The sequence below is a fragment of the Kogia breviceps genome, chromosome 7 (assembly GCF_026419965.1).
Source record: "Kogia breviceps isolate mKogBre1 chromosome 7, mKogBre1 haplotype 1, whole genome shotgun sequence".
Taxonomy (NCBI): domain Eukaryota; kingdom Metazoa; phylum Chordata; class Mammalia; order Artiodactyla; family Physeteridae; genus Kogia; species Kogia breviceps.
Window position 1 is genome coordinate 28215978 of NC_081316.1, and position 26568 is coordinate 28242545.

The 26568-nt window shown below is 39.6% G+C and overlaps 1 protein-coding gene across 1 annotated transcript in view; it reads left to right on the top strand.

Annotated features, from left to right (window-relative positions):
- Positions 1-26568, top strand: part of KCNA4 (potassium voltage-gated channel subfamily A member 4) — an 853171-nt gene that overhangs the window by 1130 nt on the left and 825473 nt on the right. The window contains exon 2 of the mRNA XM_067038069.1: positions 806-850. The gene's annotated coding sequence lies outside the window, so the exon portion shown is untranslated. The remainder of the gene's footprint in view (positions 1-805; positions 851-26568) is intronic.

Below are 26568 nucleotides of genomic sequence, written 5' to 3' on the forward strand. Positions count from 1 at the left end.
GGAAAACTGCTTGATGCAATGGTGGCCTCCAAGTAAACTGTTAGGCAATCTATCCTAGAGGTAGTGAAACAGAAGGCTCACAGGACAAATTAAGATGCTTGAATAACATGGTTTACTGAATCAGTTTAAATATCTAGTGAAAAGTAAGGGGAAAGAGTTGGGGCAAGCTGACACAACTTAGGCTAGGGTGCAAGCAAGTGGAAGGGCACCATCAGCTGAGTCATGAGTTATGCAGTGTTCATGTGTTGTGCCACATCAGCCTTTTCCACTGATCTTATGCTTATGAGGACTAGCATTGAGGTTACAGCTAGGAGGCCCACAGGTGGAAAGTGCTTTGAGCCAATGGCACACACCTGCTCTGTTGGATAGATGCAGGGAAACGGGCTTGGTCACAACCAGAGCTTACTAATTAGCCTGATGAACAGACGCCGGTTTTACTTGCATTTCTTGGGTAGAGCATGTAAGAAACTATACTAGGTGTCACCTATGGATGGCTGATTTAGGGGTGACATAGTTGTCATCCCAGAGATGGCATAATTATTCATATCTTAGTTTTTCCATTCCTTTTTGACTCTAAATGATGCTCCGTTCCATCATATTTTTGATTTATTTTAACTTGGGTATGCCTTATAGTTTACTAACTTACTATGTATATTTAACACAGTTCTGTCTGTGTTTCACAAAGTACATGCTTACTCATTTTCTATATATAAAACATCCTAGGAGTTTTGCATTTATCTTCTAAGCTGCTAGTGTACTTAACACTTCTGACTAACACTTCTTCTGACTTTCATCCATCCTTCAGGGAGCTGCAAGGAATTCAGTATAGCTGGGGTAGGAACCTGGAGAGGTAAGTAGAGGAAAGATAATACCCTTTTTTTCTTTTGGCCATATTAGAGATACTAGATTTTATCCTGTAGAAAACTGTAAAACTGTACAGAGTGTGAAGGATAGGGAAGAGGTACAGTCCTGCCCAGGAGGGCCAGGTAGAATCTCTTTCCCTAAAGCAGGTGATTAATAATGAGGTTTTCGATCAACTAAGACAGCAGCTCTGTGGAGTGAGATGTGATTCCCTTGCCCTCAAGACATTTGGTAATGTCTGGAGACACTTTTGGTTATTCCAACTAGAGGGTGCTACTGATAATCTAGTGATTTTTGGTTATTCAAACTAGAGGGTGCTACTGATAATCTAGTGGGGTGAGGACAGGGAAACTGCTAAACATCCTACAGTGCACAAGAGAACCCCTCACAACAAAGAACTACCTGGTTCAAAATTGCAGTAGTGCCAAGATTGAGAAACCCTGCACTAAGGGAATTAAGAAAGCAAGAGAGGATAGAACTTAAGCAAGCAGATTTAGTTGGATTTCGTAACTGATTAGATATGTATGTGAGGAAGAAGGTGATGTGCACAAGAACCACAAACTAGGAAAAACATGAAGTATGAACATGAAATGGGTCCCAAGTTTCAGATGAGGTAACCACCATTCTAACTACTTTTACCATAGACTATTTTTGCCTGTTTCTGGAATTTGGAATTGTACTGAATATACTCTTTCGTGTCTGGCTTCGATGACACAACATTATATCCACCCCTGTTGGGTGTAGCAGTAGTTTTTTGTCATTACTGAATTGTATTTCTATTACATGAAGGTGAGAACCTGTTATTTTATCCATTTCACTGTTGATAGACATTGGGTTGATTTCATTTGTGGCTTTTACAAATAATGATGCTGTGCACGTACATTCCACACTCTGTGTGAACGTATGTAGTGGATATTTAGTGAATAGTGGAATTGTTAGATAATAGGCAGTGTGTATGTTCAGTCTGAGTAGATACTGCCAAAGAGTTTTCCAAAGTGGTTGCATCAATTTACACTACATTCAGCTCCAATTTATACTCCTAAACATGTTTACCAGCACTGGGGGTTATCAGTTGTTATTGTTGGTTTTTCATTTTAGTGATTCTGGAGGTTGCATAAGTAATTGTTTTCCAACACTAAGTTACTTCACTGCACCACTTGGGACACAGAACAACTCTAAGTGGGCTCTGGAATTATATGCCTGGTTCAAATCCTAGATCAGCCACTTATTGGTGGCATAACCTATGGAAGTTACTTTAATAACTTAAGCTTCAACTCCTCATCTGTAAAATAGGGATAATATCATCTGCCTTATAGGGTTATTGTGGGGAATAAACATATGCGTGTATGTGTGTGTGTATGTATGTAGCAAGCATGTATACATATACATGTTTGTGTGTATATGTATAATAATAATATATTAAAGTAACGAGTTTTGGCCCAAGATGGAATCGCTTATGCTAAGTCAGTCCGTTGTCAGCAAACCCAAACTTAACAAAGTTTCTATTCTTGGCTCTCCCAAAATAAGGAAGGCCAAGGTAAACCAATCAGTGCTTGCCTGCTCAGCACAGGTTACCTAACCAGGCTCCTAGACTTCCCTTTGCTCCATATGAGGAAAATACCCTCACTTTAATAAGTCAGCAAATGCCTACTATGACTTCTCTGTTCTTGCTCCCTTTTACCTGTAAAAGCCTTTCATTCTGTACAGTTCCTCAAAACTTCTCTCAATCTGCTAATCTGTACATGAATCGCTGAATAAAGACAATACCATCTTTATTTATTTTTTGGCCGCACTGTGCAGCTTGCGGGATCTTAGTTCCTTGACTAGGGATTGAACCTGGGCCCCCAGCAGTGGAAGCACAGAGTCCTAACCACTGGGCCACCAGGGAATTCCCAACAATAAAATCTTTAAAATGGATTTGGTTGAATTTTGTTCTTTGACAAGTATATATACTTGCAAGAATTATAGCTTCTAGTCATTGAGAGTTTAGCTATATGCCAGTCAAACAAAATTCAACCTGGTAAATTTGAAGATCTAGTTGGCTTTATTCAAGGGTTTATGAATTGGGCAGCATGTCTTCTAACAACTAGAAGCGCATTCCAAGGAGTGGTACAAAATGGAAGATTATTGTAGGAGGAAGGGTGGGGCAAGGGAGCTATTAGCGAAATAAAAGAAAGGGACATCTTTTGGGGAGTGGGGGGAGGGAGGGAAAGGAATGGCAGAGGTTTTATTATGCATATTGCCTCTTCTTCCGGGATGGGGGTGGGGGGATGGAGAGGGCCCATTTGACAGATTACCTCGAAGGTGCTGACCCGGAAAATTCCAAACTGGTTGATTAAGGTTACATTTCTGCAGAATGTTCAACTACAGTTAGATTAGGTATTAAATCTAGGTTTGACATTATGGACTTTACAGCAAGTGATGTCATTTTGGGCCTGTAGTTTTTATTTATTCATTTATGGCTGTGTTGGGTCTTCGTTTCTCTTGCGAGGGCTTTCTCTAGTTGTGGCAAGCAGGGACCACTCTTCATCGCGGTGCGCGGGCCTCTCACTATCGCGGCCTTTCTTGTTGCAGAGCACAGGCTCTGGATGCGCAGGCTCAGTAGTTGTGGCTCATGGGCCCAGTTGCTCCGTGGCATGTGGGATCTTCCCAGACCAGGGCTCGAACCCGTGTCCCCTGCATTAGCAGGCAGGTTCTCAACCACTGTGCCACCAGAGAAGGCCCCTGTAGTTTTATTTTTAACAGTATATATAGTTGTCCCTTCTTATTCATGGCTCTGCATCCATGGATTCAATGAACCCTGGAGTCCTGTAGTATTTACTATTGAAAAAACAATCCGTTGTTAAGTGGACCCACGCAGTTCAAACCTCTGTGTATACACATATACCTCTGTGGTATTTTCTATGTATGTATATACCTCTATGGTATTGTTGAAACAAATAGACTGCCAGATATTTCTCCAGCAAAGATGGGTTTCTTTGGAATCAGCAGAGAATTGCAATTCAGGCTCTGCAACCATGGGAGCCACGTGCAAGTCTCTGCACAGCAAGGGGAGGCAATGATTTTATAGAGAGGAAAGGAGGTTGGGAGGACTGTAGTAAACAGAGTCCATGGCTTTTCATTGGCTGAGTCTGTCTTCTTCCTGCTTGGGGGGCTCTGCTACCATCTCACAGTGTGAAAGCGCCCCCTTCTGCTCTCCCAACTCCATTCAATTGAAGTTTCTTTTTATTAATTTTTTACAGTTTATATATATACACACACCACACCTCCTCCTGTGTGTTTTTCTTTATACTATATACTCCTTTACTTCTGACACCAGATGTGTGGATTTTCCACACAAACAATTCCACGACATCAGCTGGTTGTCCTACAATTTAACTCAATTCTTATACTATCTCCCTGGGGATAGTGTGAGATCCCACAGGTTAGGGGTTCAGTCCCACAAGACTGCCCCCTCCCTACTTCAGACACCAATCATTGTTACCTGTGCTTCTGACCCCCTGGCTATAAACCTGGGGTTTCCATGATCCCCTGGTCCCATTAATTTGCCAGAGCAGCTCACAGAACTCAGGAAAATATTTTACTTACTAGATAACTGCTTCATTAGAAGAGGATATAACTCAGGAATAGCCAGATGGTGATACATAAGGCAAAGCAGGTGAGAATAGGTGCAGAGCCTTTTATGCCCTTTCTGGGGCACACCACTCTCCCAGAAGCTTACCTGCGTTCACCAACCTGGGGAGCTCTCTCAATCCAGTCCTTTTGGGGTTTTTTTGGAGGCTTCATTAAGCATAACTGATTAAATCATTAACTGGTGGTGATTGAACTTAACCTCCAGCCCCATTCCTGTCCCAGAGGTGAGATGAGGCCTATTGTTCCAATCCTCTACTCACCTAGTTGGTTCCCCTGGCAACCAGCCACTAGCCTTTGGGGCTTTCCCTTAGTCCCCTCATTAACAAAACTCTGGTGTGGTTGTTAGGAGCTTGTTTACTACTCTTATCAATTAGTGAGTTTTAAGGATCTTGGGAGCTCTGTGCCAGGAAAAGGGACCGAAACCACATAAAAATTTCTTATTGCAGATCACAATATCACAACTATATATATATATATATATATATATATATATATATATATATATATATATATATGTGATCTCCTTAAGTATGTAATGTATATATATACATATACACCTGCCACAATTAAGCTCTCAATAACTGGTAGCTAAAATTATGTTTGCTACTATTTATAGACTGCCAATTATACATGGAAGCACTGGAGTGAGCAGCTCACACATGTGCTCTCATTCAGGACATGTTGTCTTTTAGTCTTGAAAGATGGATATTAAACTAAGAAGTGGAGTTGTTTGAAACTGTACCTCCTGACTTCCCTCTCACCACTTTGTACCCTCCTTCCTTGCAACAATATCGAAGAGTCAGTTGATTTAAAGAAATGTGGTATAGGGAATTTAACTAATGACTGGACAGTAGAACAGATTGAAAGTACATTTTTAGCTGTTTCTCATTTTTCCCGTTTGAAGCAAAGGTTTCAGACAGTTGTCAGGGTGACATGGGCAAGGAGATACAGATCTGTTCACAGCTGCTGCTCAGCGTTCTAGACTGTCTAAGCAGGAGAGAATTCAGCCCGAATTAAAGCCCCGGGGCTCTTCATTGCCGTCAGAACCATTGATATGTCATCAACATTCATTTGGGTGTCCACCGTGTGTTTGGCACTGCATCCAGGAAAGAAGCTGATGATGACAGGAAAGGTTTCAACCATTTTGCTTATGTATGAGAACGACTCAAATGGGGTCAAGAAAAAGCAGAAACCATTAAAATTTTGTAATTGAACAGCACTTAAAATCAGAAAGTACTAGAACAAGAAAAGGATCCAACAGTTCTGTTGCCTAGCATCTTCATTTAGCGGTTGATGAAACTCAGTTCCAAAAACGGTAACGTTATGCGACCAATATAAAAGTGACACGTAGGAAAGGTTACACAACCAGTAGATAATCAGGAAAGCTCAAGAATCATACCCAGGTCTTCTAATTCAAAATGCAGGTTTTTCCCACTCTATCAGGTTGCATCTTGATCTATGAGTAAGAATCATATGCTTAGAAAACCAGAAAATAGAATATTACATATATCTCTGTTCTTTTTATTTTTTTTTTTATTTTTTATTTTTTTTTTTTTTGCGGTATGCGGGCCTCTCACTGTTGTGGCCTCTCCCGTTGCGGAGCACAGGCTCCGGACGCGCAGGCCTAGCGGCCATGGCTCACGGGCTTAGGTGCTCCGCGGCATGTGGGATCTTCCCAGACCAGGGCACGAACCCGTGTCTCCTGCATCGGCAGGCGGATTCTCAACCTCTGCGCCACCAGGGAAGCCCCATCTCTGTTCTTTTGAATTACTCTCTTGAAAAATTAGGTGTCAAGCCGTTAGTCTACTTATTTTGTCTTTTCTGTATCAGACATTATTTTTTTGTTTGGTTTTATAATTTCATTTTATTTTTTTTGAAGTGTAGTTGATTTACAATGTTGTGTTAGTTTCAGGTATACAGCAAAAGTGATTCTGTTATACACACATATATATATATCTATTTTTTTCAGATTATTAGCCGTTATTAATTATAGGGAGAAAAGATATCTATTGAAGAGCAATACTACCTAGGAGCCAGCAGAGGGAGAGCAGAACACTGTTTTGCCAATTTTCACCAAGATTCTTCTCACTCTGTTTTACCTTTTGTTCATTTTTTGTACCTATTTGATAAATGCTTTGACAGTGGTGAGGAGAACAGAGAATGCTTCTGTCAATGAATTGGCGTTTTTATTTAACTTTACTGGCTGTCACATGATCTGGGATTGGAAAGTTCTTAAGCACAGTAGGAGTTTTTTGGTGCTTTTCTTTAGAATATTGGGTTAATTAAGTGATTTTAAATATATATAATCAAATCCATTATATAGATTCTCTCACTTCTAATAATTACTTCAGAAAAGATAATTAATAAGATTTGGAATTATTAGTAACCAGAGTTTGCTGTGTAAGAGGTTACATGTGTAGTGACTTCAAAGAAAGTTTGAAATGATGACTTTTTATAGCTAGAGTTTCAGAAATAAAATTCATGTGTCCAAGTAATCACCTACTCATTTTTTCCAGAAATATTTAACAAATTTACACATTCATTATTGCTTTGCTTTTGTATCCTCAGAGTTTGAAGAATCAAACTGAATATGATACACACTTGTCCTCAAGGAGTTCATGAGAGACTGACACAGAAGCAGATCATTGAATTTTTTTATGGCAGTATTAGACAATTAGGCACACATATGGGGCAGTAAGGGTGCATAGAATATAGACATTCAACCCAGTAAAGGGGGTCTTGAGTGTCCCTGGAGGAGGACCACCTGAGCTGTCATAAAGGATGAGTAGGAATGTACTCTACTCATTGTGTTCCTTAATCTGTCCTGTTCTCTCTCCTCAGCTTTTCTAGGTGCTTTCCTCCCCCATTCATGTGGTTATGGCAAGAACAGCCATTCAGTTCACTGTTACATTGTGTCCCTAGCCCACAAGTTTTTGTCCACGAATGAACACCTGAAATGTGCTGGGCCAATCAGTGTCCCTCCCTAGAATTTTCCAACACGGGTCCCAATGAAGCTTGAGAACTGTCAACTGCCTTGTTTTCTGCCTTGTGGTAGAGGAAAAACAACAACAATCTGAGTTACATTGACAACTCACAGTGAGAAGCAGAGACAAGCTGTGGAGAGGATGCATGCTCCCAGCATACAAGCTTCTGGTTCTGTTGTTACCTACGATAGCTGTGCAGCCACTTCCCTGTCCTGTTTCATGAGACACCCCAGTATCCTTATAATGAATTTCTCTTTTTCTCAAGCTAGTTTGAGTTGGCTTGCTTTCCTTTTCTTCTTTCTGTAAGAATGCCAGCTTGTATAAAGAGTTACCAAAGCAGAGAGAGGGTGAAGGATGTTTCAGGGGGCCTTGGGAGCAAAGGTATAAAAAACATTTAAAAAAATGGCATGTATACAGAAATATAAATAGTTCAGTATTATTGAAACATATCTTAGCACTCTTTCTCTCTCTCTCTCTCATTTTAAGAGATGAGGTAGGTTATCTGTCATTTTAAGGAGTCTAACTTTACCCTGAAGGCAATGAAGAACCATAGAAAGGTTTACACAGTGGGTGACATAGTCAGATTTGTGGTCTAGGTAGATCGCTCTGGCAGGAGTTTCTTCAACAGTTCTCTCATCTCTGGGCTTGTCATGTGTTTCCTCACCCAGGACCCTAGGGAAAGGGGATGGGACCTGGAGAATGTACTCTCACTAACCAGAACAAACCCTAGGGTCATGACTTTTTTATGACTTCATGTAATAGCTGTGTAACAGTCTGTCCTCCCCTCCATTTTGGAAGTACCACTAAAGCAGGGGCAATGTCTCCTTTGTTCATCATGAATTCCCAAGGCCTAACTTAGTACGTAGAACATGTGACTATTCAATAAGAATTTGCTAATAAATGAGTGAATGAGTAAATAGGAAGTAATAGTGAGGAGATAACTTCAAGATATATCTTGGAAGTAGATAGGGCTTGATGGGTTTGATAAAACTAGCTACATTTATTGAGCATTTATTATGTATGAAGCAAGAGGCTGAGTGCTTTGCATGCATTACCTTGTTTAATCTTCATGCTGATCCTCTCTGTAATGTGTACCATACCTTTTCCATTTTTGCAGATGGGGGAAAATAAGCTTAAAGAGACTAAGTACTAGGTTGAACTTATGAAATTGCCATCTAATAACTTGCCCAGTATAGTTAATAAATCAGGAGCAAGGACCTGTTCAGTGCTAGTCTCTGGGTCACCATGCTATACTACTGCACATAGATATGAAGGGTAAGGAAGACGGGGGAGTCAAGAATGATTCCCAGGTTTCTATCATAGGTGAATCATGGTGTCTCCAATTGAAGAAGAGAACATAGAGCAGGAGTACTTCTACCAAAGGAGATGACAAATTTGATTTGGGACATAGAGAGGATGAGGCCTGTGGGATGACCACAAGACAATGTCTGTCTACACGTTAATGTGTATGGGTATGAAAATGCCTTTGCTGAAGCACTGGATTCATTGGTTATTAAGTTGTCAATAAAATCAAGATATTAAGTGAGGTTTAGCAAGGAAAGTACGTTGTGTAAGGTGAGTACTGGGTGAAGGAGAGCACCTTGGGAAATATTACACAAGACCACAGAAGTGATTGGCAGAGAGTTCAGTGCCATGGGAGAAAAAGGAAATAGGGAATTTGGGAAGGAGGAAATAGGGAGGAGGGAATGGTCAATGGTGTCATGTGCAGTGGAGAGGTCCTGTAAAATATATATTGAAAACTGTCCATTAGGTTTGCCAACCAGGAATTTATTGATGACCTAAATAAGAACAATATCAATAAAGTAGTTGGGCAGAAGCCAGATTACATGTGGTAGAAAAATGATTGGAAAGTACAGCCAAGAAGAATAAATAATCTTTCAAGTGTTTTCAGTGAGGAGAAGAGGCCAGACATTAGGTGAGGATTCTGGGAGAAAAGACCCTATTTTTTAAAATTTGTTTTTATTTTAGTCTTTTAGAGAGAGAGAGACAATTGAGTATGTTTATCAGGTGTGAGAAAGAAGCCAGTTGAGAGATTGAAGATACAGGAGAGAATATTGGAGAAAAGGTCTCACAAAAGAGGGAGGAAATGAGAGAGAGCGCTCAGAGATGGAGGAGCATACCTAGGATAGGAGTTGGGACACCAAACTTCTGAGCTTAAAGGAAAGTAGGTGGTGACGTATGTGAATGTCTGCCTGGAAGCAGAATACTGAGAGACATCCTGCTTGATGGGTCTGATTCTATTGATGTAACAGGAAGCCAGATTATCTGCTTTGAGTAGGAGCTTTAGAAGAAAGTATAGTACTTCCTCAATGGGGGATTGGTCCCAGGACCCCCACAGATAGCAAAATCCACAGATGCTCAAATCCTTTATATAAAATGTTGTAGTACAGTCAGCCCTCCCTACTGCGGGTTCCACATCCTTGGATTCAACGAACTGAGGACACGGAACCCTCAGATATTGAGGGCCCATTATAAGATAGTCATTGCGCAGTTTGGGAGAGCAAGCTGATCAGAGATGAGTAAAGTTGAAACTCTGAATGAGGGTTCAGCCAAGGTGAGAGATCACATTTGGTAAGGGTAACAATTAGTATGGTTTTGAGATATTCTTCTCAGTGCTCAGCTTTCTAGTTGACTGAGGAGTGAATGCAAGACCATCACATTGATACCAAGTTTGGTTTTTACTGGATCAGATGTAGTAGAAGGATAGTTGTACAAAGGATGCTGTTGACTGCATACAGCCCCTAGGAGCTAGAGGCTGTAGGGCAGAAGGCAATCTTTGACTTGTGTGAGGCAGAAAGTTATAACTTAGGTCCCTGCATAAAGGTAGGACCTTGGGATTGCTGTCTCTCAATGAAAGGGGAATTAGAAAAGCTAAACATTAAAACCAAAAAGTAAAGAAAACTCACCTGAGAAATGAAAGCTCTAAGCCTTTTCCATATGTAGATGTTAAGTCTTATTTGACAGTCTTCTTAGGATTTTAATGTGAATGCTAATCTTTTATACCAATGAAATCCTAGAGTGTCCAGCAAAAGCAAAACTCGCTGTAGCAACACTTCTAGCAGTCCATGGCAGTAAAGAACTCCCATGAAGAGTTAGTGATTAAAATGTATAAATCATAGAGGAAAATAATTCATGAGAGAGAATAATTAGACATGATGAAGAGCAATATTAAGACTTTAAGAACTTGATAAAATACAACAATCTGAAACATACTGTAGAGTAACTATGTTTAATATTATTAAAGTGATCAAAGGAGTAAAAACCAAAAGGAAAGAGTAAGATATTGTGATATTAGAATAGAATATATGAATTTGAAAAACAGTTGAAAAAACTCTTAAGAATGAAATCATTGAAATTAAAAACTCAATAGAAGGGTTAAACAGTAGATATGTCACAGGAAAAATGAGAATTACTGAATTGGAAGAAAGAGTTGAGAAAATTAATCAAAATGCAGCAAAGATAAGTAAAGACACGAAAAATAGGAAAAAAAGGTGAAGACATAGAGGATAGACTGAACAGGTGAGCATATGTCTAATATGATGAGAGTTCTAGAGAAGAAGAGGAGAGCGTGAAGGAGAGGCAGTATATAAAGAAATTTCCATAATTGAATGTGTGGTGGTTTTTTTTAGTCTGACAATCTTTGTTTTTCTATTGCAGTATATATTGTTTCTGTAATTAATATAATTACTGATATAATTGGATATGTATTAACCATTATACTGTCTCTTTCCTTTTTGTCTTGTTTGTTCTATGATCCTTTTTCACTCCTTTGTTGGATTAATCAGATGTTTTTTATTAACTCTTCCCTTTATCAGCATGAAAAGTATGCATTCTGTTTAAAGCTGTGCTGCCCAGTACAGGGATCATTAGGTGCTTGTGGCTATTTAAATTCAAATAGGAATGTAAATTATTTAAAATAAAATAAATTCAGTTTTCATGTCAGGTACTCAATAGTCACATATGTGCAGCCACTACTGTATTGTATGTCACACATATGGAACATTTCCATCATTGAAGAAAGTTCTATTGGACAGCAGTGATCTAGATAATCTGAAGGTCTCTTTATATCATCTGGGTTTTCTCTTTTTCTTATTTCTTGCTATGCCTTGTCATATTTCATTAAATGATGGACATTGTATATGAAAAAATTGCATCGGTTCCTGATTTTATCTCCCCTCAGAAAGGGCTCACCCTGTTCTCTGGCAGGAAACTAGGGTTGGGGGGAGGGTGGGTCAGACCACTTTAATGTGATCAACAGCTGAGTTGCCGTGAATCATCTGTGTTGTAATTTTTATTAAGACAAATATCCAACTGATTTGCCCCCAGTCTTGTGGACATAGCCCTCCAAGGGTCTTAACTGAGAGGCTGTGGGTGTTTATTAGGGCCCCTTCTTTTTGCTGGGTCATATGCTCTTACTTTTATTTCCTTGGCACTGTTAGGCCATTGTAAACTCCCCTATGCTTTCATTGGCATTTTCCTTAGATTCTTACCCTCTTGCTTTGTGTATCTTAAAAAGTCGACTCTGTGTCATGCTTGCCTCTCCCCCTATCTCTGTTGTTTTTGGACTCTACTTTTTGTCTTTTCTGTCCAGAAACTCTTTCAGCTGCTTTGCCTCTTAAGAACACACTCTGCTCAGATTCTTAGCCTTTTAGCCAGCACTAAGAATTAAGAAATTCCCCAGTGGGAAACTTACAGGCTTACCTCTCTCTCTTCACCTTTCTTTAGGATCGTGGCCTTTCAGTCCTGGTTGCCTCAGCAGCTCTCAATGCTTTCAAACAGAGATTTTTTTTTTTTTAATCTTGTTCCTTCTAGTTTTTCTTGATGCAAGAATTCACTGGTTTGCTACAAGTTATGCTATTAGAGCTGGAAATAGAATCCGTTCCCTTTCACTTGCATTCACGGTTAATCCTCATGCAACTCTACTTATATTGACAGGAGAGTCGCTTTATTATAAGCATTATTTTGTATAGTTATGTGTCTTTCTATGGTACCAATATAACTGCTACTGCGCTTGTATCTGTAAGCTCTTAATGAAATATTGGGGATATACTGGAAAAACTCATATGATTTAATGAGGATTTTATTTTTTGGTAAACTTTGGAGAGCTATAATAACAAGTACCATTTATCAACCACTTGTCAGATGTCTTGTGTATTAGATATACGTTGCTTCTAATTATTTTTTTAAATTTCTTTTTGGTTGCGTCGGGTCTTAGTTGCGGGAGGTGGGCTCCTTAGTTGTGGTTCACCAGCTCCCGTAGTTGCAGCACATGTGCTCCTTGGTTGCAGCTGGTGGGCTCCTTCGTTGCGGCTCATGGGCTCCTTAGTTGTGGCATGCAAACTCAGTTGCAGCATGCATGTGAGATCTAGTTCCCTGACCAGGGATCAAACCTGCGTCCTCTACATTTGAAGGTGGATTCGTAATCACTGCACCACCAGGGAAGTCCCTGTTGCTTCTAATTATTAACAGTAATTCTTCAACATATATATTATTGTCTAACTTTACTGATAAGCGAACCAGGGCTCAGAATGGTTAAATAACTTCCCCTTGGCAAATCCAGGTCTAACTGACTTTAAATTCCTCAGCGTCACTTCCCACCTATTCTTGAGAATGTAGCAAAAGCTTAAGAAGACTCTGTTCTTCACATCCCCTCACATTTAGCTGTAGTCACTTGCTGTAATCCAATCCAGGCTTTCTAGGTGATATCCCAAAGAAATAAAAATAGAAATAGTGACAACAGGCCATGCTTATTGTTCTGAGAGCCTCCAAAATCATTTTAATGAGCTAAACCTACAAGTATAAGTAATAGTCTAGTAACCACCAACATGTTCTCTGCTTCAGGCAGTTTAATGGGTGGATATAGATGGGACAATCACAGATGAGAACTCTTTTCATTTAAATAAATTAGCAATGCTATGGCATTCATTATCTATAGTAGCTATTTTAAGCTTAGAGTACCAAGCAGAGCCAAGTAGGAGATGCTGGGCATTATCTTTTGTTTTACCTGCTGGGTTGGAAGAAAATTCTATGACCCCAGCACTGAAAAGCAGACAGGACTTGAAAACGTTTCTTCCTAGCTCCTTGCTTATGTGCAGATTCTAAACTCCCCATCGCTTGTCTTCTTACTCCGCAGCCTCCTTCTATGGTACTCTGCATGTTAATCCCATTCTTTGCGATGTTTTACTCTGATCTGAAATAGAATGTTGGAAATTAAATTATGGTTGTGGATACCTTGTAGTTCCTAAGTCAGATGTTAGCAAAGCGATAGTTGAGGAATGATTCTATCTTATTGAGAAATAGAGGGTTTGTTTTAGACTGTAACTCTGTCTAAAAGCTTTTGGAAATGGGTGAGTCCAGGTATGACAAGAAAGAATCTGATTTTACGAATGGCTTATTACAAACATATTCATAGTTCAGAGAATGATAAAGAACATTTTCCTGTTGCCGTTGGGTTACCTTTCAGTCCAAACAGAGCAATCCTCAGATGGGAGCCAAGAAATACCCTCTTTTTCATACTGTTGCTCTCTGTCCTTTTATTGCCTCCGTCCCCTCCCTTTTCCCAACCCCCTGCTGGGTTCTGGTAAATTTTGCTGCCCCAGAACACCTATTTCAGGCTCCATCTTTGGATGGCAATGGTGAACCCTTATTTTCTTAAATGGACCACCCATAAGGCAAATACATTTTTCTTTAGAATCACAAGTTAACCTTAGAGCACTCACACAGTTGATTTTTTTTTAATATATATTTTTGGCCACACCGTGTGGCATGTGGGATCTTAGTTCCCTGACCAGGGATCAAACCCACACCCCCTGCATTGGAGGGCGAAGTCTTAACCACTGGAATGCTGGAGAAGTCCCATCATAATTGCATTTTTATGGGAGAAGTTCCTTTGTACATCAGAGATGAGAGTAGAAAGTGATGGGGTATAGGAAACAGAGGCGCCCGTGCTGTAGGATTATTAATAAAGATAGTAGGATGGCATGACTAATGAGAGAAGTGCTAAGATATTCAGCTTTTAGCAACCTGATTTTGTTGTTTTCATTATAGTTGCTCTTTGACCAGCAGCTGTGTGGCCTCTTAGAATTCAGCCAAGACCTGGGACCCTGCCTGATGCAGATTCCTGGCATTTTCTCTGTTTAGTTCCCTTTTCTCTGGTATTCTGCCTCAGAAATCTCAGCTGCTTAGCCTCCCAAACTCTAATCTCTGTCTCCCTGGCTCTGTAGACGAGCCTTCTACATGGCTTGTACCTCCCTGCTTTGCAGCCTGGACAGTTCCTCTGGGCAGAAATTGGGTAAACATAATGGATCACAGTCCTGCACTGCCTGTTGCCTAAAGTCTGAAAACAGTTCTTTCCTAAAGTTTGTCCAGTTTTCTATTTGTGCATGGTGAAATGTCTAGCATCATTTAGTTACTCCATATCAGGAGCAGAAGAGGATGACCATGCTTTCCCAGAAGTTTATAGCAATCCTCTCCTGAGCCAGAATTAGATTTTCATACTCATTCCTGAACCAATCACTAGTAAGGGGTCTATGTGTATCATCTTTGATGCAATCTATTGAGAGTCCACTCATGGAATTGAGGTTGGCAAACTTTCTTAAGGCCGCATTTCAAAAAGAGTACATATCAAAGGAACAAGAGAGGCTTTGTGGGGGCAAGTTAAATGTTTTATATCTTGATAGTAATGATCCACTTTATGCCTTCAAAACTCATCAAATTGTAAACCTAAAATTGGTGAATTTTACTGCAGTTAAAGTAACCTCTATAAAATCAATTTAAAAGTGATTATTGCTTGCTTTTGTTGCAATATACAGAAAGCTATATTTTAAAAAGTACAAATATCAACAGAAAAAGGAGCCTGAGCCCCAGTCTCTCAACCTCACAGGGAGCATTGTACAAGGTAATATTTTAACTCTAGGATTACTAACAGCCAAAGATAGAGAATCTTCCTGGATCAGAATCCTTGAGAGATTTTTTTCTTGCATTCTTCCTTTTATTTTTTTTCTGGTCACTGTCATCTCTCAGGTAGCCCATTTCTTTCTCCACACCCCACTTGAAGAGAAAGTGCTTTCCTCTCTCTTTAATGGAACAGCCTCTTTTTCCTTATAAGAACCCATCCTCCTTGGCCTTCCTTAATAGCCTGCAGACTAAAACAACACAGAACAGTGTCTCTGTTTATCTTGCCAGAGAAATCATCTCTTCCTTAGTACCAAAAGTGTCTTATCCTTATTTTATTTGGGACCATTGGTGAAAGAAGCCATCAGCTTTGGAGTTGCTGCCCTGAGGCAGATAGTGGTTGTCTACGGAGCAGCCATCTGTCTTTCTCCTACTTAGAACTCTGAATCTGTTCCAGTATCCACCACACTCTCATGGAGCCCACGTGACTCAGGGGAAGTTGAGCTCATCCTCTTTCCATGTAGCATGAGCTCAATAAATCTTTGTTGAATGAATTGCATGGATTAAACTTTAACTTCTCATTTGATCTCCTGTGTCCCCTAGTAGACTTAGGGTTGTTTCATTTACTAGGTAGTGCTGGCATGGAGTCTGAGGACTGGATGCAGGGCCTCTGAAAACGTAAGAGACCTGAAAAAAACCAAAAAACCAACATGAGGCTTTGTATTAGTAAGCATTGGTTAGATTATGCTACAACAACAATTATTTCCCAAGTCCTTAGTGGCTCAATACAAAAAGCTTTATTTCTAGGTTATGTTACACATTGATTGCAGGTTAATGGTGAGGGAAGGGGCATTCTGGGCTCTACAAAGTCACTCAAGAACCCAGGCTGATAGAACCTCCTCCGTCTTTTAGCTGCCCCATCTAGAAAACCCAGACTTCCTGATTGCCAAGGCAGAGACAGGCAGTCTGAATAATCGAGGCTTTTCTCTGCTCATCACTTCCCTTTCATTGGGCGGGACTAATCACATGGCTTTGCTCAACTGTAGGGACTGAGAAGTACAGCTTTCTATTTGCCCAGAGGTAAAGAGGGTCACATATTGGTGAGTATTATTACCATGTCTCCCAAAATTCCAAAATGTGAAAATAAAACTGCAAATCCAAATTCACAAACTTAAATTAATAAAAAAGTCCAAAGTTTAAAAATGAAGAAAATCTGAATTAATAATTAAATATTGACTTCATTATTTAGTTGGGTATTCATAAATATTTCATTGCTGTTGAAAAGTTTATTTCTTAATTTTGAAGTTCTCGATAAGCATAATTTCCATAAAAATCATAACAATTCATGAAGTATATGTACTATTTGTATCTCACGATGCCACACAAAAAATTGTAAGACTGCTTTCATAACTTTTACTGGTCTATTTAAAATGCTTGATATGATGTATGATATGGTCTCCAAAATTAAGAAATCCCAAGGCAGTCTTTTTTTTTTTTTTTTTTTTTTTTTGCGGTACGCGGACCTCTCAGTGTTGTGGCCTCTCCCGTTGCGGAGCACAGGCTCTGGACGCGCAGGCTCAGCAGCCATGGCTCATGGGCCCAGCCGCTCTGCGGCATGTGGGATCTTCCCGGACCGGGGCACGAACCCGTGTCCCCTGCCTCGGCAGGCAGACTCTCAACCACTGCGCCACCAGGGAAGCCCCCAAGGCAGTCTTTTAATGGCCCTTAGTAGACAGAAATTCCATGAGGGCACAGTCTTTCTTGCTTGGTCATTTTATCCCTGGGGTCCTGACATAGTGGAGGACCGTGTAAATATTGATACTTGTAAAACTACTGAACAAATAGATAAAATAATTGTTTCCACATTTGAGGAAGTTATAATCTTAGTGAAGAAACTGACAAGTAAAAATATTCAATACATTTCTGTAAACGTTGTCAGTCAGAGTCCCAGTTGGAAAGAGTTGGAACACACAAAAATGGAATGATTAGAGGACAACTTACTGGAGATATGGATAGGTTGAAGGGAAAGGGGAAGAAGCAGTAGCTGGAGAGAGGGACACCTACAGCAAGGGTGAATTTAGGTCAAGGGGGTCAGCTAGCCCGCAGCAACCTTTTCTGGGTCAGATAGAGAAAGTGAGGTGGAAAAGTCCGAGCCAGGCAGAGGGAAGAATATTTAGCAAGACACGGGGGGTGTGAGTAGGCCTCAAGTGTTGAAGCAGTGGTGAGAAGCACAGCATGTTGAGAGAAGGCTGGGCAGGAAGGGACTGGAGTGGAGGGTGATGGAGCTAGAGAAGCAGATGGGAGCTGTACTGTGAAGGGCCCATGGAAACGGGATGTTCCTCTGTTGACATAATACATAGGAGACCAGGCCCTCTGAAGCATTCCTTGAGTCCCTGGACCCAACATCCTGGGCCTAAAGACGCACTTTCTCTCACATGCTCCCACTAACTTGCCAGAGCTGCCTCGGCACTGCAGTGCTTTGGCCGCTTTAACGCTCTGACTCATCCACTGTGCTTGGTCAGGACGGGCTTCCCAGGAATTGCTGCCGATTGGCTGTGGTCCCCGCTCCAGCCAGGTGCAGACAGTTATCAGCGCCATCAACAGGTGCAAGAGCCGTGGTAGGGAGTTTGAGTTTGCTCCCCTGGATCCATCCAAAAGCCAGGAAGCCAAATGCAGGCATCCTGCACGTGTGTGGGTAATGGGAGGGTAGCTGTGCAGATGCAGCTACAGATGCCCCTTTTAGTGCCTGCAGGCTTTAGCTTCTGACCTCTAGTCTTGCATTCCTGGACTGTCCACGTGCCCAGATATCTCATTCAGAACGTTTCTAGTTCTCCCATACTCCTGCCGGTCTGCTTCATGGTTGACTTCCAGCTCATTTTCTCTTTAGCTCCTAACATGATTGCCACCTGGGAAGTCTTCCCCGGTTCAATTAAACTACCATAGGCCATACTTGCACTAAGCTCTACTTAGAAGGATAGAGGTCAGGAAAGATAGCATGCCAGCAAGGCAGGCAAATGTTTCTCTACAGTGGGAGTAGTCTTTGCAGCAGTCCATACCGTCATCCAGGAGCCAGTCTTTTTTGCAGGTGTGAAAAGAGGTGGTCCAGCTGGGTAAGTACAATATGCACCCTGGCTTAGAAACCCTGTTTCCCCAGTACGCTCCTGCAAGGGATGTGTTTAGTTACAAGAATTGTCACCTTCACGGATTCCAAAGCTATAGATTGCAACGGAGAATTTGTAGTTCACATATATAACATTCAATCCAGACGCTACTGATCAATCCAGGGTTGTTTTTACCACAAGCACTGTTGCTTAGTGACACAACTGCTCTTCTACCTTTATCAGATTTTTAGGGAAACAGTGCTAAAATATTAACCCAAGGGCATGTTTGTAGGAAAAGGGAAAGGGTGTTGTTAACCATTTACCCAGGGGAAGTTTCATTGAGAAGATGTGATTTGAGCAAAGACTTGAAGGAATCTTCTCCATAGCTCTGATCACGTGCGTGACAAACACTAGGCACGTGTTTATTTATTGAATGAATAAATGGCATGTTTAATAGTATCCAGTTGAATTTCAACTAACCTATTTTTTTTTTTTCCTCCTGATATAGTGTTGTTTGCTTTGGGTGCAAGCCTGCTGTTTTTTTTTTCCCCATGCATGTCTTCTCAATTATGGAAAATTCCAACCATATAAAAGTAAGGAGTGTAATTAAGCCCTGTATAGCTATCATCCATCTTCAGAATATGAGCTCATGATCATTCTTATCTATTTCCCCATCCTTATCACCACCCTGGTCCACAAATTATTTTGAAGCAAATCCAAGACATCATATCATTTCCGTATGTATCTTTAAGAGACTCTTAAAATACAGAGTTACAGTATCATTATTATGCTGCAAAAAAATGAGCTGTTAACTCCATAATGTCAGCACAGAAAAAAAAAGGAATATTTCCATAATGTCCACAGATATCCAGTAACTAAGCTTTCCCAATTGACTCACATTTATTTAACAGTTTGTTCAAATCAGAACACAAAGAAGATCTTTATATTGCAATTTGGTGAATGTATCACTTATCTATTGTTCAGTATTGCTTTTAGCAAAACACACATTACTTCGCAGGACAAACAAACAAGAATTTATGGCTAATGTATTTGGGGTCAGCTTTAGGTTCTGATGATCTTATTTGGGCTATTTGTGTATCTGGGTTTGGCTGGCTGTTGGCTATGTGGTGTCTTGGATGATTTGACCTAGATCCACATGTCTGTCATCCAGTAGGCTATCCCAAGCATGTTCTCATAGTGATGGCAAAGGAATGAGAGAGCAAAGAAGTAACAGGCAAGTTTCTTGAGGTTTTGGCTTAAACGTGGCACACCGTCACTTCACATTCTTTTGACCAAAGCAAGTGATATTGCCAAGTCAGTGTCAGATTGGAAAGCACTACAAAGTTATATTGCATAGGATGGGGTGAAGAATGGGATAATTTTTGTAAACTACTACTGTGGGTATATCATCTAAGTCTCTCTTAATCTATTGGTGGCCCCTCCTTTATCTCTATCTTTCTTGTTGCAATTTATTTATTGAAGAAAATGCTGGTTTGTTTGTTTTTTGCCCTGAGGAGTCTGATTTTTCTGATTTTTATTCTTCTAATGTTATTAAACATGTTTCTCTACTTCTGTATTTCCCATAAACTATAGTTAAATCTGAAGAGGTAATCAGATTCAGGTCTGATAATTTTTTCTTTTTTGCCAAAAATATGTTGTAGAGTGTGTTGTGTACTGCTAGTAGGAAACACATGCTACTTAGTTGTCTCTCTTTCTGTGATCTTTGCCTAATTCCATTATTTCATTAAGAGCAGCAGAATGGTGATATTATAATCCTATCATTTCTTCTTCATTTTTTAGCTGGAATACCCTATAAAGAAAACCCTTTCCCCTTAGCAATTATTAGATTTCTCTGAGATACAAATGAGATAGGAAAGGCAGGGCAAATGAGTCAAGAGTGTGGACAGAAGGGAGGAAATTGTGTAATGAAAATCACACTGTTATTGTAAGGGAAGGAGATGTCAGACAAGTTAAAATAGCAGATGTCCACTCTGCCAGGAGAGGGAATTATTTGGTCCAAAGACAACCTGTGTGGCTATTATAACAGGGATGTTCCTTAAATATGCCATTGAAAATATGAATCATGTAACAAGCACATTTAAAAAAAATTCCATTTATGTCAATCAACTATATGATGGTTTGGTTTTCTATATTAATCTGGGTCCTGAATTTTCAGTTATAGTTTTATTACAAATGAATGTCTTTTGAGTTCATTTGAGTCTTTTGAATGTGATTAGTGAGAGCCAGCCTTCTCAAGTCAAATCTGCTCCCAGAGTTTAATACCAGGCAGAGTAAGGGTTAGATTCTGAACTCTGGTAAATTCTTCAAGGTAATACCACCCTGGGAGGGCTCATTTTACTGTTACCTCCTTTCCATTTGGCTCCTTCAATCTCCAATGGTGTTAGAATGGTGTATTTCCTAATAAAAATGGATGCACTGGCTTTTTGATTAACAAATCAGATTCTATCAGTAAATTTGTAACTTTCAGGGTGAGTTGGTTCTCTAGAACCTAAACATTTCTGTGTGAACTGATAAAATAGAGGCCATCAAAACTGAGGACCTTATTCCATTCACCAACATATTATTATGAGAACTTCATGAGTGGTCAGCCAGCTCCTCTCCTTAGAATCTAAAAATGAAAACAAAACAAACAGAAAATGTATATTTTTTTCTGCTTACAGGATATGTATAAACAAGAAATACAAAATGTAATAAAATTTAGTGAAACTTTATGGAACATCACCCAAGAACTCATGGTTGTGAGATTCAGTGGTCAGGCTTCTTAGCTCTTAGTGGCTTCCGTACACATGATCTCTTTCTTGAAAGACTTCATGTGGCTTCCAGGGTACTCCACTCTCATGGTTTTCCTTCTACTTGGAAGACTGGTGGCTTTCATTTGCTTTTGTGGGATTGTCCTCATCTTCTTGACCTCTAAATGTTGGGGTTCCTCAGGGTCAGTCCTCATACCTCTTTTATTCTGTCTATGCTCATTCCTTTGGTGACTTAATTTAGTCCCTTAGTTGAAATACCACCCTTATGAGTTTCAGATTCACATTTCCAGTGCTGATCCCTTTTCTGAACTCCAGGCTTTTATATGAAACTGTTGACATCTCTACTTGGATATCTAATAGAGTTCTTAACTCTAATGTGTCTTCAACCAAATTCTTGATTCGTACTTTATTGTCACCCTCTTCCCACCAAAAAAGGAAAGTAAACGAGAAAAGTTGTTCTTAGTGCAGTAGGGGTTGTGAATACATATTCATTGACTAGCTGTGTAACCTTAGACAGGTTGCTAAAAATTCCTGTGCCTTAGTTTCCTTATTAGTGAAGATTAAATGAAATAACATGTGAGGATTAAGTGAATTAATATGTGTAAAGCATTTGGAAAAGTGCCTGGTACCTACTAAGAATCATTCATTTAAGAGTTAACTATTAGTTATTATTAATGTTGTTGTTGTCATTATCTTGGTAAATGACCTCTCCATTTAGCTGCTGTCTCAGGCCAAATACTTTGGGGTCATCCTTGATTCTTCCTTCTCATACCCTGTATGAAACGGATCAGCAGTTTCCTTTGGCTCTACTTTCAAGTATGTTCTAAATCCTGCCACTTTCCGCTACTTCCATGGCTACAACCCAAGTCCAAGCCATCATCATCTCTTGCCTGACAAGAACCTCCTCATGGTCTCTCCGTTTCTCTTCTTGCCTGTGCGTTGATTAATTTTATGTGTCAACCTGATTGGGCCATGGATGTCCGGATATTTAGTCAAACAGCATTCTGGGTTTGTCTGTGAGGATGTTTTGGATGAGATTAACATTTGCATTGGTAGATGGAGTAAAGCAGATTGCCCTCCCTAATGAGGGTGGTCCTTATCCAGTTAGTTAAAGGCCTGACTAGAATACAAAGTAGGCCTTCCTGTGAGTAAGAGGGAACTTCCGCTGTCTTGAGCTGGGACATTTGCTTTTTTTCCTGCTTTCAGATTGGAACTGACAAATCGGCTCTTCTTGGGTCTTGAGCCTGCCAGCTTTTGGATTAGAACTTACACCATCAGCTCTTCTGGTTCTCACAGCCTTCAGACTTAAACTGGAACTGTGCCACCTGTTCTGCTGGGTCTCCATTCAGCTTGCTGACTTAGATCTTGAGAATTCTCAGCCTCCATAATCATGTCAGTAAATTCCTTATAATAAATTGATCTCTTTACTCTCTCTCTCTCACTCCCCGCCTCCTCTCTCTCTCTCTCTCTCTCTCTCTCTCTCTCTCTCTCTCTCTCTCTCTCTCTCTCTCTCCTATTGGTTCTGTTTCTCTGGAGAGCCCTGACTAGTACACTCCATAAGTCTGTCCTCTCAAAGCAGCCAGAGGAATCCTTTGAGAAAATAAATCTGATCACATCAGTTTCCTGCTCAAGATACGCCAATGGCTTTTCCTGATGCTTGGAGTAAAATTCTAAGTTATTTCCTTGAAGGCCCTGCGTGATCTGGCACTGGCTTATTCCCTGATGCCACCTTGTGTCTCATTTACTGCACTGTGCATTGTCCACCACAGTCCTGTCGTGCTGGCTTCCTTGCTGTTCCGTGAACACACAAATCTGACTTGCATGTCAGCGTTTTTAAACATGCCATTCCCTCACATTAGAATCCTCTTCTTCAGTCTATGTTGGCTTATTCCTCATTAGTTCAAGAATCTACCTAAACATCAATTATCAGGGAGGCCTTCCCTAATAACCACTCTCTCATTCTCTATCTCTTTATCTTGCTTAATTTTTTTCTTGGGCTCTTACTTGATGTTTTATTAGTTACGTATTTATTTATCTTTACTGTTTCTTCTGGTTAGAATATAAGATCCATGAGGTCAAGACTTAGTCTGTTTTACTAAATGCTTCTGACCTGGTGGTGTCTGTATGTGGTAGATGCTCAATCAATATTTGTTGTTGAACAAATGCCTGAAATGTAAATAACTGCACTTTCCTCACTTAAACTTCAGATATCTTGCTGTCGCCTGGGCCAGTCTTTTAGCCTGAGCATAACTCACTCACCTGCTTTGTACAGAGGCCTTTTTGGATTCCACAGTTAGGCCTTGCTTAGGTCTCAATAGATTTTTTTTTTTTTTTTTTTTACGGTACTTGGGCCTCTCACTGTTGTGGCCTCTCCCATTGCAGAGCATAGGCTCCGGACGCTCAGGCTCAGCGGCCATGGCTCACGGGCCCAACCGCTCTGCGGCATGTGGGATCTTCCCAGACCAGGGCACGAACCCATGTCCCCTGCATTGGGAGGCGGACTCTCAACTACTGCGCCACCAGGGAAGCCCTCAATAGATTTTTTAATTAAGGAAATTCTACAGGCAAACTCTTAAGTATATGCTTATGTTTTCAGATATCTTAATTAACAGAGAGAGAGAACCAATTTCCTTATTAACAGAAATGCTATCTATGTCCCTTTTTTCTTCAATGGTCAGCTGAAAATAGGAACTAGAACATGCCATCACATGTGACTAGATAAAAATTTCTCAGCCTTATCTTGATGAGTGGATGATTTATCCTGAGTTCCAAATATAGTAAGTCCCCTACATACAAATGAGTTTCGTTCCTAGGGGGCATTTTTAAGTCCAATTTGTTTATAAGTCCAACAGAGTTAGCCTAGGTACCCAACTAACACAATCGGCTGTAGAGTACTGTACTGTAATAGTTTTATAATACGTTTGCATCTTTGAAAGTTCACAACTTGAAGGTTCGTATATAGGGGACTTACTGTAACTGACTTATAACTTTTAAATGTTAAATAACATTGTTTATTTTTAAAGATATGGTGAAATATATTTTAGGAAATTGCCCATTATGTCTATGACATAGAAAATAAAGTATGGCCTGCTCATAATAAGCCTAGTCAAACAGTATGGAAACGTTCTAAATGATTCCCAGTGTCTCATCCACAAGTACTAACTATTAATAGTTTTCTTGTGATTCCTTCCAGAAAAGAAATTATGCATACACTAGCATATAGAAATATTTATGGTTTTTATTCACAAAAAAGGATCATACTTTACACATTATTGTGCACTTGCTTTGTAACTCAACAATATGTCTTGGCCATCTTTCCATTATCAGCTAATATAGGTTTCCCTCTTGTATCATGGGCTGTATGGTATTCCATAGTGTAGATATCATATTTTATTTAATAAGAACTATAATAATAAAAGGATTTGTTGTTTCCATTTTTGGCTGCAGTAAACACTCTATATCATATGTATTGCAAGTGTGGCTGTAGATAAATTCCTTGCAATGAATTGCTTGGTCAAGGGTACATATACTTTAGATTTTGGAAGATATTGTCAAGTTGCCTTTAAAATGTTGTATAAATCTACATTTCTACCAACAGTGTCAGCCTTGGTCATTGTTAAACTTTAAAAATTATTGCCAATTTTGTGGGCAGAACTATCTTGTTTTGGTTTTCATTTCTTTAATTTTGAATTATGAATTTTTCCATGCATACTGTTTGTTTTTTTCTATAAATTATTTGTTCATATCCTTTGCTTGTTTTTATTCGATTGTCTTAATCTTGATTCATATAACTTCTCTTATATGTTAAAGAAATTGTTCCTTTCATGTATGTATTACAAATATCCTCTCTAGTCTTGAATATAATTTTTAATGACTAATTTTTAATGTAGTCACATGATTTCTGAATTATATCTTGCTTAGAAAGGCCTTTCCCATTATGAGATTTTGAATGCATTTATTGATTCTTTTAGAACACTCATGGTTTCAATTTTTAAGGGTTTAAATCTTAGGTATTTCTGGAAATTATTTAATTGCTACATACCAGATAGGGATCTAGCTTAATTTTCTTCTTAATGGGTCATCTAGTTGTCTCAAATCATTTATTGAATAATCTATTCTTTTTGACCACTTATTTGAAATACTCATTTATCAAATGGGTTTACCTCAATTTTTGAATTCTCTCTTCCATTCTGTTGACACACATGCTACTTCTTCAGTCTCAAACTAATTGCTATAGCTCCGTACCATGTCTAATTATCAGGGCGAGCTTGTCCTTTCTTATTTTCTTTTTTAGAGTATTCCTGGCTTTTGGTATATGTTCTGTTTTTCAGCTGACGTTTAATTCAATCTTTTTTTTTTTTTTTTTGGCCACACCTTGTGGCTTTCAGGATCTTAGTTCCCCCACCAGGGAGTGAACCTGCACCCTCGGCAGTGAAAGCATGGAGTCCTAACCACTGGACCACCAGGGAATTCAATTCAATCTTTAACCTATAAAACTTTAATCTGTACAGAGAGGAGTCTAAAGAAACCTTTGCTTGTTCTCACCTGTATTTTTTCACTCATATACGTAACAACTCTATGTGTTTATGTCTACTGGGTACTACACCATTGAGAATATAACTGGTTTGTATGCTCAGAATGCTAGGTGGTGGAAATTGGAGAAAATTGATTCCCATACCCATGACCCCAAACAAGAAATAGCAAAATTCTCCAGATGGAATTCTCGAGGCATGGTTGTTTGTGTGTAGGTTGTCAAAAATCTTGTGATTCTTTTTTTTATAGTGATAAAACCAATCAGTAAGTGTGAATAATAAGGGATCCAGTAAAAATATTTAAGAATAATTCTCAGTTATTGACTAGGCACTTTCCTGCCTTCTTCCCCAACTCCCAAAGTTCACTTGGTATAAGCAAGTATCATTTTTAATTTTGTATGTTTTTTTATTTGACATTTTCCCAACCTTTTTTGGAATCTCCTACTGTGTTGGCACTAAACTTAGAACAATCTCCTTGGGAATCTGATGCCCTTTCAGTTCACTTCTTAAATGTTCTTAAATATTGACAACCATCAGTTAAACTCCTAAAAATCTCTTCCCCCATGGATTTTATACTAGATTTGATATCTTTTCTTATTTACACTTCCCGTTATAGCAGAAGTGACAGCTAGCATGTTGCCCTAAATGCTTATGCTCCACCCCATTCCCCCTCTTTCTAATATCAGTTGATATTTTAGCAGCTGGGCTGAGCAGCCAGAGAGATTTCAAAATCAATGAGCATTTTTGGAACTCTCATTAGAACTCTTAATCT